The 21,479-nt window shown below is 35.2% G+C and overlaps 1 protein-coding gene across 12 annotated transcripts in view; it reads right to left on the bottom strand.

Annotated features, from left to right (window-relative positions):
• LRRC4C (leucine rich repeat containing 4C) overlaps positions 1 to 21,479 on the bottom strand; it is a 1,317,608-nt gene that overhangs the window by 483,168 nt on the left and 812,961 nt on the right. For 9 of the 12 annotated variants that reach the window (XM_017948475.3, XM_017948470.3, XM_021926805.2 and 6 more), the window contains one exon: positions 13,482 to 13,573. The exons of 2 other annotated variants lie outside the window; for them this stretch is intronic. The gene's annotated coding sequence lies outside the window, so the exon portion shown is untranslated. Of the gene's footprint in view, positions 1 to 13,481; positions 17,151 to 21,479 lie in introns of those variants that run through there. One more of the 12 variants, XM_021926799.2, reaches the window with a different exon arrangement.

Consider the following 21,479-nt stretch of genomic DNA (forward strand, 5'->3'; position numbering starts at 1 on the left):
TTTCTAATGATTGGAGTAGTTTCAGAACGAATGGTACCAGCTCCTCCTTGTAGAGGGAGGTAGAATTCTAACTCTGGTAGAATTCGGCTGTGAATCGGTCTGGTCCTGTACTTTTTTGGTTGGTAGGCTATTAATTATTGCCTCAATTTCAGAGCCTGTTATTGGTCTATTCAGGGATTCAACTTCTTCCTGGTTTAGTCTTGGGAGGGTGTGTGTGTCCAGGAATTTATCCATTTCTTCTAGATTTTCTAGTTTTTTGCGTAGAGGTGTTTATAGTATTCTCTGATGGTAGTTTGTATTTCTGTGGGATTGGTGGTGATATCCCCTTTATCGTTTTTTATTGTGTCTATTTGATTCTTCTCTCTTTTCTTCTTTATTAGTCTTCCTAGCAGTCTATCAATTTTGTTGATCTTTTCAAAAAACCAGCTCCTGGATTCATTGATTTTTTTGAAGGTTTTCTTGTGTCTCTATCTCCTTCAGTTCTGCTCTGATCTTAGTTATTTCTTGCCTTCTGCTAGCTTTTGAATGTGTTTGCTCTTGCTTCTCTAGTTCTTTTAATTGTGATATTAGGGTGTTAATTTTAGATCTTTCTTGCTTTCTCATGTGGGCATTGCATGCAGCCAACAGACACATGAAAAAATGCTCATCATCACTGGTCATCAGAGAAATGCAAATCAAAACCACAATGAGATACCATCTCACACCAGTTAGAATGGCAATCATTAAAAAGTTAGGGAAAAAAAGGTGCTGGAGAGGATGTGGAGAAATAGGAACACTTTTACACTGTTGGTGGGACTTTAAACTCATTCTAGCATTGTGGAAGACAGTGTGGCGATTCCTCCAGGATCTAGAACTAGAAATACCATTTGACCCAGCCGTCCCATTACTGGGTATATACCCAAAGAATTATAGACCATGCTGCTATAAAGACACACGCACACTTATGTTTAATGTGGCACTATTCACAATAGCAAAGATTTGGAACGAACCCAAATGTCCATCAATGATAGACTGGATTAAGAAAATGTGGCACATATACACCATGGAATACTATGCAGCCATAAAAAAGGATGAGTTCACCTCCTTTGTAGGGACATGGATGAAGCTGGAAACCATCATTCTCAGCAAACTATCGCAAGGACAAAAAACCAAACACCGCATGTTCTCACTCATAGGTGGGAATTGAACAATGAGAACACGTGGACACAGGAAGGGGAACATCACGCACTGGGGCCTGCTGTGGAGTAGGGGAAGGGGGGAGCGGGGAGCGGGGAGGGATAGCATTAGGAGATATACCTAATGTAAATGACCAGTTAATAAGTGCAGCACACCAACATGGCACATGTATACATATGTAACAAACCTGCACGTTGTGCACATGTACCCTAGAACTTAAAGTATAAGGAAAAAAAAAAAAGAAAAGAAAAGAAAAAAGAAAGTACAGTTCATATATTGGCAGCTCCAGAGGTTTTGATTCAATACATCCGGAATAGGGAACATGAATCTGTATTAAAGGAAAACAAAGTGGCCAGGTGATTACTGATGATCAACCAAGTACAAAAATCACTCAGTTGGCACATCTAATTATTTTGCATGAATGGCTTTGTTTTGTATCGTTAAAATTTCCATGATGGGTGGATCCATGCCTAATTAATCAAGGTTCTAATTTATAGAAGGCACTTGATTATTTTTTCATGAATGTGTTGTAAATTACATGACAAAATTCTATTTGATAATTTGTGCTGATATTTTTCATGATCAAAGTATATATTAGAATATACCTTACTTTGACAATAAATTAAAAATTATTTTATTGCACGGCACCCAATTTCAGATTGGAATATATAATGTACAGCTAACATGCCTCTTTCTCACTTCAAAAGAAATATGAATAACTGGGCCGGGCACAGTGGCTCACGCGTGTAATCCCAGCACTTTGGGAGGCCGAGGCAGGCAGATCATGAAGTCAGGAGATTGAGACCATCCTGGCCAACATGGTGAAAACCGATCTCTACTAAAAATACAAAAAAAATTTAGCTGGGTGTGGTGGCATGTGCCTATAGTCCCAGCTACTCGGGCGGCTGAGGCAGTAGAATCACTTGAACCGGGGAGGCAGAGATTGCAGTGAGCCGAGGTTGTGCCACTGCACTCCAGCCTGCCAACAGAATGAGACTCTGTCTCAAAAAAAAAAAAAAGGATGAACTTTAATAGAGCTTTATTCTTCTATTGTGCTGGTCTCATGAAATATTTTAACAGGTACAAATATTGTGGGTTTCTTCTTGATAAACTCATTTGAAGTCCTAGTTGGAGATGAGTATTCTATATAGTTTTGAAAAAGATGAATATCCATGTGTGCAAATTGTGTTTATGAGAAAAGAATCAAAGCACTAATAGTTGCTAATGTCCCAAAAGGGCTATATTTTTAGCCACATAATAAATACAAATTGTAATTATGAGAGTTAAATGCAAATGTTCTATGTTATCACAATACAGGAAAAAATGAAAAAGAGGCAAGAAATTTAAAAGAAAGAGAAAATGAGTGGGAGAAAAGAAAGAAGGAGTAAGGGAATGGTGAGTTGGATTAAAGGAAAGATAAAAGGAAAAAAGAAAAGGAAGTTATTAAGGATCTTCATCAGCAATGTGTATCCAAATGATGAGGACTGGATCTTATAACAATTACAGTTTATTCCAGCTTGGAGGTCTTTGAATAAAATAATCCGAAACAGCAGGTACAGAGTTGGGTTTCGAAAGATACCTTGTGAGGAAGGAGCTTGAAGCTAAGTTTCATTAACTTTACCACGTATCTACCTCTTATTGTGATTTTGGATGTTATTTTGGTCATTGACCCAAGAAATTCCTGAATCTGCCTTTGTCTAGCCACCCCTTCACACTGTGACTTCCTGGGAAGTAACAGTCATACAGAGCTCAAAGAGAAAGGGAACTCTTAAAAAGACAAGGACAAAAGGCAATCCGAGTATCTCTTTATGACTGGGAGAGATTGTACCTGAGTCACAGAAGTCACTCTGACTAAAGGGAATGGCACACAGGCACAAGGCAAGGAAACAGGAGGGGGAAGGAATGAGCCTGAGGACAATTACTCACAAAGCAGATACAGTCATTTGAACACCAAATGTGTCATTATGGTAACATCAAGCCACTGAGGTATAACTCTTTCTCCAAAATTATACCAGCAATGGCTTTTGATAATTATCAAAGGAATTAGCATTTCAAGATTGATGTGTGAGTTGAAGTGGGTTTCTGAGCACCTGCCAAAGCAGGCAAGAAAAGAACCACTTACTGCCAAGACTTGCTTCCTGTGCTTCAGTCACATCTTATGACTGCATTGGCTTTTGTACTAATATTCAAGTGAGTTTAATTCCCAGCAACACTACATATAAGGTGTGCAGACACAAACTTGGAATGCTAATATAGAAAATCCGAAACAGTTCTTAACAGAGTTTATGAAAAAAGCAAAGCTCATGTACAGAGCAGACGGTGGCTAAATGTCAACACAGACTTGTGAGTGGATGCAGATTGTGTACAGAAATTTGAGACAACCCCAATTCTCTGGAATATGGTGAAAAATTCAGTATAAGGTAGAAAAGGCTTCTGAATGGCAGAAAGGGCGTTCACTGAGTTTATTTATTTTGCAATGCAGAGGAGACCCTTAAGGCCTTTCTAAGAGCCAATTTATCTGTAATTTAGAGACACATTTCAGTTAAGTGATAATCATATTCCCAAGCCACAGCATTTAAGAGGAAATGAAAGGCTGAAGTGGAGAGAAGCTGTTATAAGAAGACATAAAAATTACAGTAAACAATAAAATCACATAAGTGTTCCAAAAATCTGGTAGAATAATTTAAAATGTTAGAAACCTAGGTCTATTCACTGAAGTGCCAAAAGTTCTGTGTAATTCTTGTCTAAGAGTAATTTGAATAATCAGTGTATAGACGTTGAGTCATAATGAAGTAAAATATGCCCATGTATGTTTGTATGTTACAGCTTAATCACACATACAAACACATACAGATAAAAAGAGAGAGAAAGAAATATGCATCCAACCACAAAGACCCAACTTGAAAATAAAACTGCAATATTAAATATTATTGCAGACATATATATAAATTTACCAACAGGAATTTTTGAAAACATAAATATTACCTAAAATTTTTTTTCACTAAAAAAGTTTCCAGTATGATAGCTTTCAAAATATGTAACAAATTCCTCCTATTTTCTCTTCTCTAAGATAGATATAGTGCTTCTCTCATAATTTTCCTTCTGTATTACTTTAAATGATATTATCATATAGCGTAGTTATAATGTATTGGGTACAACATCATCTTACTTATATTTCTTCTCTTATATCTCACAAGAACCCTGCAAAGTAGAAATTATTAGAGCTCATATTTTATGATCTCTAATATAAGATGAGAAAATTCCTTAATTTCTTTACCGAGAGCTAATTTAACATCATAATATAGTGGAAAGAGTCGGCAGTTTGTAATAAAATGTGGTTTTAGTTTATTTGGTACTACTTGGCTTTGTAATTTTAACTGAACCACTTGCAAAAGAAGACTTACAAAATAATAACCTATACAGTGATAAAAATTAAATTATGTTTTATGGTCAAGTGAACAACACAAAGTGTTATATTTATTTAATTAATATTCTGCTTGACTTTGAAAAGAATCTGAGATAGGAGAATATGATAAAAATGAGAAAAAAGGATGGATAAAATAAAGGAAGAAAGAAAATATGTAAAGAAGAAAAAAGGCAGCATGAAGGGAAAGAAAAAGAATAAAAATAAAGGCAAGCAGCATAAGGAAGAATGGAGGCTAAACTATTGCTACATGTGAGAAGGCACAAACTCCCTTTTCCTTAATTAACTCTAGACTCCATTTCTGACATTCCGTAAGCAGGGAGGATATTTACTCATGGATCGTGATCGTTTCTACTGTATGATTATGGAGAGTCCCCTCAATAATCAATGTGTAGGAAAACTAAAAGCAGCTGAAGTGAAAAATAAGGGGAGAAAGACATGAGAAAAGCTGGAACTGCTGAGTGTTTTGAACATTTTTATGGAAATTGAGGGTGAGAGATTTCGATATAAACAGGCCATGTAAGGCCTTCTCTAACAGTAGCATGAGCAAGGCAGGTAGGGGGCAAAGGGATTTTTTTTTTAATGGGCTTGAAATAAGATTCCCTTAATGTGCTTTGAGAAAGAGGTAAATATAAGCATTTTAATTTTAACTGCAGGAATATCCTTTAAGTTAATACCGTATTTAATGTGAGAATGTGAATACAAGGGAGATTAATGTGAGATGGCAGAATAGGAAGTCCCAGACAGTTTTACTCTACATAGAGACAATGATTCAACAATACATGAACCTATTCATTTGTGAAAAATCCAAAAACCATTTAAGAGGCTTCTGCAATCCATATCAGCACAAAACCAGCCACATCAAAGTCACTAGGAAAATTTATTGTACTCGTTCACCACAGTCCTTCCCCCACCTTATCACAGTGGGACTCAGAGGAAAGTTCCAGCTCCTAAATTCTCCCTTAGGGAAGAAAAGAAAAGACAGAAACATATGCCCATTGTTCAGAATTTTGGGGTATCTGCCAAAGAAACTTGTTTCTTTCTTACCTGCACCTAAGCACTGACAGAAAAGGGCACCAGGTTGGGGATCATCAATAACAAAGGCAATAGTTTGAACTAATACTCTCTTCCTTGCCATAGTTCCTGCCACTAGCCCAGCATGGAAAGAATGAGAGAAGCCTCCCAACTCCCAGATTATTTCATGGAAGATAAATAATTAAAGTGTGGGTCCTACATTCTAGCTTTTTGAAGGGCTGCAGTAGAAACTGGTTTCTACTTCTCTTGCTTTGGAGTGCACGCAAGACCCAGCATTCTCTAGATGGTTGGGGGCTGCTAAGAACAGAAAGAGCTGAGTGGCTTGTGGCTGCTGCAGAGGACACATGGTAGAGCAGGTAGAGAACAATACAACTTTGTTGTCTCTCCTTCATGGGGAAAAGAGAAGAGTAAAGTGTGTGTTCAATGTTTTGGCTTTTCAGAGAGGTGCTGAGGAGCTCATTTCTTTCTATCAGGATTTGAAGCACTAATGAAGCTTGACAAATTCTAGAAGTCTAGGAGCCAGTGAAGACAAAAGGGATATAGGTAGTTTATTGTAGCTCTAGAGAAGCTAGAGTACTGCAGACAGATACCAAAAGGAGCAAGAGATTACCAGCTCCTGAATGAAGAAACCAGCTAATCTCTGAAACTGGGAATGTACACACATAAGTTAAGACACAACACATCCACAGGAAAAGTTGAGAAGCCCTTTGAATATTTAGCCCAGCTGAATGGTACAAGTCATGCCCTGTACAAAGCTGATTTATAAACACTAGGAGAGATTTTTTTCAACAGAATGATAACTGCATAAAGTTACAAGGCACACAAATAAATAAAGAAACATGTCCCCGTCAAGAAAAAAAATTCCCAGAAAATGACCCTAAAAAAACGAGGTATGTAAAGTACCTGACAATTCAAAATAACCATCATAAAAATGCTTAATGAGCTTGGAAAAATTATATATGAAGAAGATAAGAATATCAATAAAGAGCTAGAAAATATAAGAAAAAAATAAAATTTTGTAGATGAGGAATACAATCACTGAAACAAAAAAGTTATTTGTGGGAGTTCTATAAAGAGAAGAGGAAATGAAAGAAGGAGAAAGCTAATTTGAAAAATTAATGACTGAAAACTTCTCAAAGATGAGAAAGAAAATGAACATCCAGATTCACAAAGTGCAATACGTTCCAACTAACACTGAATGAAATAAATGAACACAGAGATAAGTTATAACAAAAGGTTAATAGTCAAAGATAATGAGAGAATTTTAAAAGCAGCAAGTGGAAATTGACTTATCAAACACAAGGTACTCCTCATAAGACTGTCAGTGAATTTGTCATCAGAAACTTTACAGGGAAGAAAGAAGTGGAATTCTATATTTAAAGTACTGAAATAAGAATACAACAAGAATACTGTATCTGGCAAACCATCCTTCAAAAATGAAGGTGAAATAAAGATTTTCCCAGATAAACAAAAGGTAAGGGAGCTTATCACCACTAGACCTACTTTACAATAAATGTTAAAGAGTGTTCTATAAGTCGAAATTGGTACAGGATGGGGAAGGGAAGTGCTGGGTAGAAAATTTCAGGGTCCCTGGTGAGGGCTTCACCTTCGGGCCTCTGCCCACAGACCTAAATGAGAATAGGCACTCCTGTTTTCATGCCCAAGTGTGGCATTTTTCAAGATCACTTTGGTCTGCCACGTCCCCCATCCTGTGCCTATAAAAACCCTGAAACCATAGTGGGCACAGACACAAGTGGCTGGACGTCAAGAGGAACACATCAGCAGAAGAACACACTGATAGATGCCGGTGGGTCATCAAAGGCAGAATGACGCAGATGGTGAGGGAAATTTGGTTGAGGACGGTCATAGAAGAGCTTGGCCACTGAGTAGCCCGACTCCAGGGAAAGACCACCTTCCCACTCCATCTTCCTTTTGGTTCCCATCCATCTGCTGAGAGCTACTTCCACCACTTGCACTCATTCTCCAAGCCCACGTGTGATCCAATTTTTCCAGTACCCTAGGCCAAAAACCTTGGGACGCAGAAGGCCCTCTCTCCTTGTGATGAGGCAGAGTGTCTAATTGAGCTGATTAACACAAGCCACCTGTGGATCGCTAAGCTGAAAGAGCACACATAACACACACCCACTGGGGCTTTGGGAGCTGTAAAAACTCAACCCTAGACCCTGCAGTGGGGTTGGTGCCCACAGTCCCCAAGACCTGTGTGCCTACATGCTCCCTCTAGGGGTGTGAGCTGTGGGGCACCAAAGAAGCAAGCCACTCCTCCTGTTGCATGCCCTGTGAGGGGGGTAAGGAACACCCTTTCCCATTTCAAAGTGAAAGTATGCTGGTCAGCAACACATAAGCATATGAAGGTATATAGCTTTCTTATAATTTAAATATATAGAAGAATACAGAATACTAATACCGTAATGAAGGTATAAAAATAACTTTTAATTTTGATATATCAAAATTAAAATTAAAATATAAAAGAATACACATTAATTCTAACTATAAAATATGTTAATAAATAACTATATTCAAAGCTGTAATTCATAACATTAATAAATTGTGGGGGGGAAAGTAAAAGTGTAGAGTGCTTTTATGTAATTGAAATTCAGTTTTCATCAGCTGAAAATATATTGTCATTATTATAAGATCTTTTATCTAAGCCCTATAGTAACCACAAATAAAAAGCTATAGAAAACACAAAAAGAAAATGAGAAATGAATCAAAGCATGTCACTATAAAAAAGAAAATCAACAAATTACAAAGGAAGACAGCAAAAAAAAAAAGGAGAGACAAAAAGCTGCAAAATATACAGAAAACAATTGAGAAAATAACAATAGAAAGCTCTTTCCTATCAGTAATTATTTTAAATCTAAATAAATTACCTTTCCAATCAAACAACATAGACTGGCTAAATTGATTAACAAAAATAAAAGAAAAAAGAAAAGTAAAGGAAAAAATAAGTTCCGACTACATGCTGTCTACAAGAGACTCACCTTAAATTTAGTAACATAGGTAGACTGAAAGTGAAGCAATGAAAAAGATACTCCATGCAAATGGTAACCAAAAAAATCAGGGGTAGCCATAGCTACATCAAACAAAAGAGACTTTAAATCCAAAATGACACATGAGACAGAGAAGGCCACTGTAAATTATAAAAGGACCAGTTCATTACAAGATAACAATTATACATGTATATACTATTAACATCAACACTCCCAAATATATGAAAGAATCATTGAAAGAATTGACACCAGAAACAGAGAGCAACACAGTCATAGTAGGAGACTTCAAAATCCCTCTTTCAGTAATAGATAGAACATCCAGAGAGAAGATTAATAGGAAAAAAAATTTGAACAACACTGTAGATGAGCGGAACTAGTAGACATATACAAAACATTCCACCCAATGGCAACAGAATACACATTCTTCTCAAGGGCACATAGAACATTCTTCAGGATAGATCATATGTTAGCTCACAGAAAAGTCTTAATTAATTTAAGAAGATTGAAATCACACCAAGTATATTATATGATCACAAGGGAATAAAAGTAGAAATCAATAACAGAAGGAAAATGGGAAAATCAAAAAATAATGGAAATTAAGCAATGAACTCCTAAAAAAGTAATGAGTCAAAGAAGAAATAAAAATGGAAAATAGAAAATACTTTGAGACAAATAGAAACCTAATATACCAAAACTTATGGGATGCAACAAAAACAGTACCTAAAGGAAAGAGTGATAATGTCTACATTTAAAAAAGAAGAAATATCTCAAATAAACAACAATTTTATACCTCAAGACACTAGGAAAGAAGAACAATTTAAGTCTAAAGTTAACAGAAGGAAAAAAAAATAAAGGTTAGAGCAGAAATTTATAAGTAGAGCATAGAAAAACAATAGAAAAAAATCAACAAAAATATGACTTAGTTTTTTGAAAAGATCATCAAGATTAACAAACCTTTGAACTAAGAAAAAAGAGAGAAGACTTAGTAAATAAAATCAGAAAATAAAGAGGACACATTACAACTGACATCACAGAAATGTAAAGATTATAAGAGTTTACTATGAATAATTATATGTCAAGAAACTGAATAACCTAGAAGAAATGAATGGATTCCTAGAAACATAAAACTTAGCAAGACTAAAGCATGAAGAAACAGAAACATCTTAATGGAAGTATGATGAGTTAGAAGATTAGTTTAGTAATGAAAACCTCCTAACAAAGAAAAGTCCAGAACCAGATAGCTTCACTGGTGAATTCTACCAAACATTTAAAAAATAATTAATGCCAATCCTCCTTAAATTCATCCAAAAAGTTGAAAAAGAAGCAACACTTCCAAACTTATTTTATGAGGTCAACATTATCAAATTCAGACAAAGACACCACAAGAAAAAACTATAGCCCAACATCCCTGATGAATCTATGAGAAAAAAATTCCCCCCAAATACTAGCAAACCAAATTTGACATAATAAAATGATCACTCACCCTGACCAAGTGGGAGTTTTCTCCTGGAGTACAAAGATAGTTCAATATATGAAAATCGACCAATGTGATATAACATATGAAAATGAAAGATAAAGATCACATGAAATCTAAATAGAGTTGACAAAATTTAACAACTTTTTACAATAAAAACACTCAACACACTAGGGATAGAATAATATTACCACAACATAAAAAGGCCATATATGAAAAGCCCACAGCTAACCTCACACTCAATAGTATGAGGTGAAAGAATGAAAGCTTTTCCTCTGAGATTACAAACAAGGCAAGTATGCCCTCTCACCATGTCTTTTAAACATAGTCCTGGGAGTTCTAGCTGGAGTAATTAGCAAACGAAAAGTCACAAAAAGCACTCAAATAAAAAAAGGAAGGTCGAAAATTATCCTTATTCACAAAAATTCAATTCACTGAAATTATCCTTATTCACAAAAAAACATAATTTTATATGTAGAAAACATTAAAGATTTCACAAGACAACTAGTAGAACTAAATAAGGCAATTCAGCAAAGTTGCAGGATACAAGCTCAATATATAGAAATCAGTTGCTTTTCTATACACTAAAATAAACAATTGAAAAAGCAAATTATGGAAACAGTCCCATTTATAATAGCATTAAAAAGAATAAACTGCTTAGCATTGAAATTAACCAAGTAGATAAAGACTTGCACACTCAAATATATAAAATATTGCTGAAAGGAATTAAAGAAGACATAAATAAATGGAAAGACATGCTGTGTCAATGGACTGAAAGATTCAATACTATTTAAGTGTCAATACTACCCAGAGATATCTACAGATTAAATGCAATTATCAAAATACCAATGATTGTTTTTGCAGAAATAGAAAAGAAATAATCTTAACATTTGTATGGAACCACAAAGGACCTCAAATAGCCAAAACAATCTCGAAAATAAGGTTGAAAATGGAAGCCTCACACCTCCTAACTGCAAAACATATTACAAAGGTATGGTAATTAAAATAGTATGGAATCAGCATAAGGACAGACATATACCAATGAAACAGAGTAAAGACTTCTGAAAAAAACCCATGTGTATGTAATAGTCTTGGCACGACTACACAATGGGGAAAGGATTGTCCCTTCAACCAATGGTGTTGGAAATACTGAATAACCATGTTACAAAAGAGTAAAACTGGACCCCTAACTTATACCATACATAAAAATTAACCCAAATATATTAAACACTTAAATTTAAGCCCTGAAACTATAAAACTCTTATTAGAAAATGTAGGGGGAAAGCTTCTTAACGTTGGCTTTGACAATACTGTTTTGGATACAACACCAAAAGCAAAGTCATCAAAAGCAAAAATAGAAAAATGAGACTACATCAAATTAATCGCTTTTGCACAGCAAAGGAAATAACAGAGAAAAGGACAACATATAATATTGGAGATAATATTTGCAAACCACACATCTGATAAAGGGTTAATATTAAAGATATGTAAGAAAGTCTTACAATTCAAAAGCAAGAAAACAAATAACTCAATTTAAAAAATGGACAAAGGGCTTGGATAGACATTTCTCCAGAAAAGACATACAAATGGCCAACAGGTGTGTGATAAGATGCTCAACATCATTAATCATCAGACACATGAAAATCAAAACCGTAAGGAAATACCACTTCATAGCTGTTAGAATAGCCATTATTAGAATAACATCAACAAAAACAACAAAAAATAAGAAGTACTGGTGAGAATGTGGAGAAATTGGAACTCTCTTACATTTTGGGGAGAATGTAAAATAGTGCAGCCACTATCTAAAACAGTCTGGACATTACTCAAAAAATTAAAAATAAAACTACCATATGACCCCAAAATCCCATTTCTGAGTATTTATAAAAAATACTTGAAATCAGGATCTCAAAAAGATATTTGCACGTCCATGTTTCTTATAACATTATTCATAATATCCAAGAGGTAGAAAGAGTTTTCATGTCCATTAACACATGAGTAGATAAAGAAAATGTGGTATATACTTGCAATATAATATTATTAAGCCTTAAAAAAGAAGAAAATCTTATCAGCTGCTACTACATGGATGAACCTTGAACACATTATGCAAATTGAAATAAGCCAGTCACATAAGGACAAATACCATGAGACCATGTATATGAGGTATGTAAAGAAAGTAAATTCATAGAAGCAGGAAGTACAATCGTGGCTGCCAAGAGCTGGGGATAAAGAGGTAATGAGGAGGTATTGTTCAATGGGTACAGAGTTTCAGTCAAGCAAAATGAAAGAGTTCTAAAGATCTGCTATATAACAATGTGCATATAGTTAGCAAAAGTGTACTGTACATTTAAACATTTAAGAGGGTAGATTTTATGCTATATGTTTTTACCATCATTTCAAAAAGAATATTAATTGAAAAATGTACTTCAAAATATAATGTAATATTTACATAATAAAAATATTTATGTGACTACAAGAAGTTGAAACATGAGTATTTTATAAAGATTAGTGGTCTGCATACAGCAAAATATCCATATGCACATACACATATTTTAGCCCTTTCATCAGTTTGCTGATGTTTTAAAAAATATTTTCCAATCTGTCTTCTTAAAATATGGAAGCTGAAATAAATTTAATACAGGCATACCTCAGAGATACTACAAGTTTGGTACCAAATTTGAGCAATAAAGCAAATATAGCCATACAGAGAGACACACAATTTTGTTTTGGTTTCCCAGCGCATATTAAAAGTTATATCTAGACTACATAGTAACCTTTTAAGTGTCCAATGACATTATGCATTAAAAAATAACATACAGACCTTGGTAAAAAAAAATATAGCTTAAAAATGCTAACAAGCATCTGAATCTCCAGCAATTGGAATCTTTTTGCTGGTGGAGGGTCTTGCCTCAATGTTGATGCCTGCTGACTAATCAGGATGGTGGTGGCTGAAGACTGGGGCAACTGTGGCTGTTTCTCAAAATAGGAAAACAAAGAAGTTTGGCACATCAATTGACTCTCTCTTTCAGGAAACAATTCTCTGTAGCATGGGATGTTGTTCAATAATACTTTGTCCACAGAACTTCTGTGACTATTGGAGTCACTTCTCTCAAACCTTGCCTATGCTTTGTCAACTAAGTTTATATAATATTCTAAATAGTTTGTGGTCATTTCAACAATATTCACAGCATTTTGACCAGGAATATATTCTATCTCAAGAAACCACTTTCTTTGCTTATACATGAAATGTAACTCCTTATTCATTAAAGTTTTGTCATGAGGTTGCAGCAACTCAGCCACCTCTTCAGGCCCCACTTCCAACTCTGGTTCTCCTGCTCTTTCCATCATAACTGTAGTTACTTACTCTACTGAAGTCTTGAAGCCCTTGAAGTCATCCATGAGAGCTGGAAACAACTTCTTCCAAATTCCCGTTAATGTTAATATTTTGGCCTCTTCCTACAAATATTAAACACATGTTTTAAAAGCCATCTAGGATGGTGAATCCTTTCTACAAGATTTCCAATTTACTTTGCCAAGATCCATCAGAAAAATCATTATGGCAGCTACAGCCTTATGAAAATTATGTCTCAAAATTACTTTTTGATTCATAGGGTGAAGAATGGGTGTTGTTTTAGCAGGCAAAAGAAATTATTAACATCCTTGTACATCTCTGTAAGAGTCTTAGGTGACCAAGTATATTGCTAATGAATGGTGATTTTTTGAAATAAATCTTTTTTTTTTTTTTTTTCTGATCAGTAGGTCTCAACAGTGGGCTTAAAATATTTAATAAACCATGCTGTAAGCAGAAGTGCTGTCATCCAGATTTTGTTGTCTCATGTATAGATCACAGGCAGAGTAGATTTAGCACAATTCTTTTGGGCTGTAGTTTCAGACTGGTAAATGAACATTGGCTTCAACTTAAGTCACCAGTTGTGTTAGCCCTTAACGAGACAGTCAGCCTGTCCCTTGAAGCTTTGAAGCCGTGAAGTCAGGTATTAACTTCTCTCTAGTTATTAAAGTCCCAGATGGCATCTTCTTCTAGTAGAAAGCTGTTTTGTCTACATTGAAAATCTGTTGTTTGGTGTAGCCACTTCCATCAGTTGTCTTACCTAGATCATCTGGATAACCCGCCACAGCTTCTGTATCAGCACTTGCTGCTTCACCTTGCATTCCTTTGTTATGAAAGTGACTTCTTTCCTTAAAGCTCATGAACCCACCTCTGCTAGCTTCAACCTTTTCTCTTGATGCTTCCTTGCCTTTCTCATCATATAATTAAAGAGAATGGGTGTTGCTCTGGATTAAGTTTTGGCTTAAGGGAATGTTGTGGCCAGTTTGATCGTCTGTCTAGGCCACTAGAACTTTCTCCATATCAGCAATAAAGCTGTTTTGCTTTCTTATCATTTGTGTGTTCATTGAAGTAGTACTTGTAATTTTCTTCAATAACTTTTTTTTTTCTATTTACAACTTGACTGTTTGGCACAAGAGGCCCGGCTTTTGGTCTAATTCAGCTTTTGACTTGCCTTCTTCACTAAGCTTAATCATTTCCAGTTTCTGATTTAAGGTGAGAGACATGTGAGTCTTCTTTCATTTGAACACTTAGAGGTCATTGTAGGGTTATTAACTATCTTAATTTTAATATTGTTGTAATTCAGGGAATAAGGAAGCCCAAGAAGGAGAAGAGATGGAAGAATGGATGATCAGTGGAGCAGATGGAACACACACAACATTTGTCAATTAAGGTTATCATCTTATGGGAGTACAGCTTATGGAGTCCCCAAAACAATTACAATAGTAACATCTAAGATAACTGATCAGAGGTCAGCATAGCAGATTTAATAAAAATGAAAAAGAGTAACTAAAATGTAACACAGGAACACAAAGTGAGCCTGTGCTGTTGGATAAGTAGTGCCGATAGACTTTCCTTATGCAGGGTTACTGCAAACCTTCAATTTGTAAAAATTGCAAAATATTCAAAGAAAAATAAAGCAAAGCATAACAAAATGAACTATATTATAGCTGATAATGTCTGATGAGTACAGAAAACCTCTGGTTCTAGACACTGTAGTTCTGTTAATACTGTCTATGCAATCAATCAATCCCATTGATTTATATATTTATATATATATACATACACACACACACACACACACGTATATATTCGCATAAACTCTCAGTAGATCACTGCTGTTTCTTATTAAGAAGTCAGTGGCCCAGTACCTAGACAGCATTCCACCAACCTGAACTCTATTTCCAATATCTTTACAAAAATGAAGCTTGTATGTGTTGCTTCTGATCATTATCTTCATAAATACTTGGTCAGAAATGTGTCTCCATTTCTCTATTTGAAGCTATTTGGGTCATCACAGTCCTATCCATGCCAATATTTACCAGGTGACCCTATTCTCTATTTGATTAAAATAAACAAACCCTAACAGACATAAGTCTTCCTCTTCTCTGTTGAGTGAAGTGTTCTCACAGCATTAAATAAATGTACTAAGTTAGAAAGATGAGGGCATTTTGATTTCTATGATTGACAGAATCTGTTAAAATTCTCTTTAATTGGTAGTTTTCAAAAATTCCATTAAAAATTGCAAGTAAACACCTGCTATGCAGGAAGAACTACATTCCCTCTTAATCTGAAAAATTTGAAAGTATCTATTTTATTGGGTTCTGGGGCATTTTGGATACTTTTTAGGAAACATTTTGGTTGTCACAATGAATGTTGGGTACATAGGTGTTCAACCTGACACTCAAACTAATGAAGAAAATCTGCTCACAATAATATAAAACTGGGATTGAATTCTGTTTTACATATAAATTAAAATATTTGTGGAAGTTTTAAACATATGTGGACTTTTCCAGGAATGAAATTACGATATAAAGAAAGAGAATATCGTATTTTATTTTGTTCAGATCTTCACCAATAGCTGGTCTTCATTTCAGAAAGTTACATGACTAGATGGCCACTTCACTCATTTTTAGGTCCCCATTACCATGGACTTCATTTGCAGTTGTCTCATTCACATCTAGGTGAAGACATCTGAGTACTCTATTATGTTTTCTACCGCAGAGGAGTTTATCTATTTACATAACAATATGCAGTTTTAGAAATCGCTTTCCTTTTATTTCTCCTTTTATTACACTTAGATAGCTATATTTATTTCTAATTATTATTGTATGCATGAGGTAAATAGCATGCATTTTATCTTAAGGTAGCAAAGAAGGAAAGTTTATAAAACACTTGTTGTATAAAGGAGGTTTAGGTCTCAAGAATTCCATATCCCTAAAGTCCTCATTGTTTCCTAGTTGTCCTAAGATCTGAAACTTTTTCAAATTTACTCTATTTTCCTAGTCAAAGAACTTACCATCAAATCAACATTGCTTCTAGCTGTAGAGTAAATTATTGCCTAGGTTGAATTAAATGGATTTGGGCACATTTCTGAGCCTAGTCCCTTACTTCAAATTCCAATTCTTATAATTGCATTCTTTCTTACTATCCCAAGTCTCTTCCCATGGGTCCAGCTTTGTTTCTGCCATTCCTATGCTCACCTCTCTCCTCATCAGATTTCCAGTACCATAGAGAAATAATTCCTTAAATTATGCAATCTATTTTTCTGAAAATATTTTGATATTTCTGAATTTGGTATTCTTTATTATTGGACAAACTGAATGTATAATCATACATGCCTAGGACAAAATGGAATACAGCTTTTGTAGATGTGTCAACATCTTTAATCATTTTAGCATCTCCTTTTCACAGTTATAAGTGACCAAATTTGAAAGATAAATGTTAGTGTTGACCTACCTGGTTGACTAAGTGAAGAGTGTAACTTACTGAGGAAGCAAGAGACTTTTTGAAATGAGGAATCTGACTATATATTTGATATCTGAGTGCTGAAAGCTTCCAAATTTCCACCTCTCCCTTTTTCCTTCTTGCCCTACATCTGAAAAAGTAAGTAACAAAGCCTGTGAATTCCCTTCTCTGGCACCATCAGGAAGTTTGAACCATGTGAATTAGGTTGGATAGTGTCCTATTCAAAATTCATATCTAAATGTGACCTTATTTGGAAATAGTGACTCTGAAGATGTAATCAGCTAAATTAAAATCAGGTCATATAAGATTAGGGTGGGCTTTTAATCCAATATGACTGATGTCTTTCTAAGTAGAGAAGAGGACACACAAGAGCACTCAGGGAAGACAGCCATATGATGATGGAGGCAGAGATTGGAGTGATGAAGGTACTACCCAAGAAATGACCAAGATTGCTGGCAACCACCAGCAGAAACTAGGAGAAAGGCTTGGGATGTAATTTTCTCTCGGAGTCTCTATAATGAACCAATGGCACTGACACTGTGACTGCAGACTTCTAGACTCCAGATTTATGAGATAAAATGTTTCTGTTTTAAGTCACCTGGTTTATGGTAATTTTTACAGCACTCCCCAAAAACTAATATACTATGCAATAGTACAATACTTTGATGGTGCAAGGGAAAGCTTACCCTAGCCCCATTACCTAACACAATAAAGTCTGAAGCCAGAGACAGCTTCTTTGTTCTCTCAAGCCATTTTTGGAACTGCTCACGAGCCTGCCATGCTATCCCTAGAAAGCCTCACTACGTGAGCAATAATTTTTATTATTTCCTCCTAGTGCAGTTTGACTTCATCAGCCTTGAAATCTGAATCAATTTTGGGTTGTAAGTCCATCTCACTTCCACAGGGAAAAACTACACTTCTGGTCTTTCAAGTCAGGATCTGCCACTGAATGGCTGCATAAATTTAGAAAAGCAGGTGGCATTTTGGGATGTCTATTTGCACATCTATAAATGGGTCAACTGGATCATAATTAGGGTCATAAATATAGAGATTGAATGTCATCAGTCCCCACTCCAAGGTCTGGGGTCAGTATCTTTATTAGATCACTGCACTCTTTCCAATTAAGACTTAAGCGAAATAAACTAGGCACAGAAAGACAAACATCTCATGTTCTTAGTTATTTGTGGGATCTAAAATTCAAAACAATTGAACTCATGAACTCAGAGAGTAGAAGCATGGTTACTAGAAGCAGGTGTTGGGGAGAGGTGGAGATGGTTAATGGGTACAACAAAAATATAAAGAATGAATCAGACCTACTATTTGACAGTACAATAGGGTGATTATAGTCAATAATAACTTTATTGTATATTTTTAAATAACTTAATGCAATTGGATTATTTGTAAATCAGAGGATAAATGCTTGAGGGGATGGCTATCCCATTCTTCATGATGTTATTGATGAAGAATGTTCATGCTTATTTCACATTGCCTGTACCAAAACATTCATGCACCCTATAAATATATACACCTACTATATATCCACAAAAACTAACAAAAATTAAAGAGGACTGATGGATACTCATTTTCCTTGTCAATTGACTGCTCTAGGAACCTACCCTCAGTAGCTTTTCTATCCCTAGAACATTAGGAAATGTATGAATGCACATCACTAGCGGTGTTTCACTCAACCTCTGGCTATTTTCTTCTAATTTAATAGATTTTTCCCTAAATCCTGTAGATCAATTTTTTCCTTCTCCTAATGCAGCTTCCTTAGTGTTTATGACCCATTGTCCAAGTTAGTCCCTCTTGGTATGTTTTTGTTTTTGTTCCCTCCAAGCTGCTAAACAGAAATGTACATTTCTCAGGATAGGAAATTTCAACATCCCATGATAATTCAGTAACTCTTTATTTAACTTGGCTTCTTCCACACATTTTCTCGGTGTTGCAGGGTGAAGTACTGGAGAATGCACAGGGACTGTCAAGCTATGTTATTGAATTCTTTAGACAGTGCGCTTTGTTGGTGGTTATTATTCATTGCAGGTGTTTTACATTTTATTCAAAACCGTACTGTTGAGTGTGTTAGCCAACAAATGCAAAAGTTTGTTACATATGTAGCATCTTCAGATGTGAAAAATTGAAGTTTAAAAGAAAAAACTACCTGAAAAAAAAAAAAAAAGAATGAGCCAAGCTGAGAGCTGAGCTGATTCTGTTTAGCAGTGTGGTCTTCATGGTTGAGCTGCAGATAAAGTCTTCTAACCCCTGCAATCTGCTTCTGCATTAGAAGATAATGAGAAGTGTTTTTCTATGTGACCTCTCCTATGCTTTCCATCCCATTATATGTTTAAGTAAAAATATGAAATTGACTAGCTATAAGAGACGAGAATAAATAAAAAATCAGAATCTGGTGTATGAACAAAAACAAGAGAACAAGGAGTCTTGCGCTCTCTTATGCTTTCTTTCTGCTCAACAGCCTTAAACAAATCACTAAACCTCCCTGAGGCATAAATTTCTCTTCTGCAACTGGAAGGAGGTAGACCAGAAAGCATTTGAAGACCCCAGATAGCTCCCTGAATTTCTTTGATTCAGTTGGTATTATATTGGGATCATTGAGAAAGAATATGTAATAAAAATAAACCTTCCATTCAAAACTGACCTTTATTGTGGAATATGAAATAATATGTTAGAGCTACAAATAAAATGATGAAGTGTGAATAATTTTTGTTGCTTACTCTAGACTAAAAGGAATTCAGTATCACAGCAGCCCCATTCAAGCTGCTACTTATGTGTGAGGTTAAAAATGTGTATTTAAAAGACAATGATATTGCCATTTTCTATTATGCACTGATCATTTAGCAAACACCTTTGCAGTCACTAATGTTTGCATGTAAGAATCCTAACGCTGAGTAACTTTTTTCATTAGTAGAAAAAGTACAATAATATCTGCGACTTTGCACTGTAAACGTATGAGGATATGGAGCAATAATATTTATCCTCAATTCACAGCTGTCTTTCAGAGAATCCAGTGTCTAGAAGGAAACTTCTTTCACTTCCTGTGCTCTACAGGCCTCCAGGCTTGTTTTTTTTCTGATGAGGGGAGTAAGGGCTGGAGAGTGCATATACCACCAAATTTAATCAAGTAAACTGAGGCTATAATTCTCACATCTTTCTTTTTTATCTCTTCTTTCAGCTATCCTTTTCATCTCTTTATTATAAATCAAAACAGCGTCTTAGACAGTCTGCTGTTTTCCTTGTTTTCTTCATCTGTATAGGAAATCAGTGCACCAAGAGTGAGCTTCTTAATACACACATCTGATCATTTATTCCATTTAAATCCCTTTAATGGTTCTTTTTTTTTTTTCCTGAAAATATTGGGAACATTTTTAGAACCTAAAGTCTACTTGTTTCTGGCCCTTGTCTACATCTCTAACTTAACTTTACCATTCACCAGTTCCCTTCTACCAGCAATACCAACTATTTCTGGTTGCCTAGACACACCACACACCTTTATACTCCATGAATTGGCATCTACTGTTTATTCAGTGTTCACCTAAAATCTTTCTTCCCATTGCTCACCTTTCATCAGTTAAAACCCTATACTGTTATAAAAATCTGTTTAGAATCATAAAGGCAAGTTGCTTTTTTTGCCTAACTATGTCTGTATCATGAGATGCTTTTAGCAATGTTTGTTTCACAGGTGAGGCAATGATGACTTTATCTGTTTACATGTTAGATACTAAATTTCAAGATGCAGGAGGGATGGAACCTTGTCTAACTCTTTTTTACTATCCTCAGCCCTTTGCTCAGTGTCTAGTACATAGTATGTGTTCAATTAAAGTAATTGACTGAATATAAAATAAGAATAACATTTATTTGGTACGTAATATCTGCCAGGTATTGTTGCTTTATCTCAGAGATTCTGATGTATTAACTCACTTGACCAATATAACAACTTTGTGATATAGGTACTCCATTTACTTCTATTATTCTGATAATGATCCAGAAAAACAGAGAAGTTAAAGACTTTGCCCCAGGCCACACAATGGGGATGGAGAGCTGGGATTTGAATCCAGGCAGTCTCATTCAAGAATCTAAGCTCTTAGAGACCATGAGACTAAGGATGTGTAGATGACTTTATCCAAGTCCATTCCAGTTTTTAATGACAAAGTAACTAAAACCAATCTCTCAGGATTTCCAAACCAGTGGTCTTTCTACTTTGCCATAATCGAAATGTCAACATCTTTGTCACACATTAAACAAATTTCTTATGATTTCAAGCATTTTTATATGCATACTTTGGATTGTATTTTTATATTTTTCAAATCCAAATTTATACTGTAAAATCACCTAATATTGAAAAGCTTTACCTGACAATGGCTGTATGTAAGCAAATAAAACAAAATTAATAATTTTAATGACAGTGGATGTGAACTTAAAGCATAGGAATGAATTTTCATACCAAGGATTCTACAGGAAATCACAAGATCTGACATAAAACCAGTTCCCATGAATCTAGGCTTTTGTCTTCTGCCTCAAAATACCCTGCATATC

Source organism: Papio anubis, chromosome 12, assembly GCF_008728515.1.
Source record: "Papio anubis isolate 15944 chromosome 12, Panubis1.0, whole genome shotgun sequence".
Lineage (NCBI taxonomy): Eukaryota > Metazoa > Chordata > Mammalia > Primates > Cercopithecidae > Papio > Papio anubis.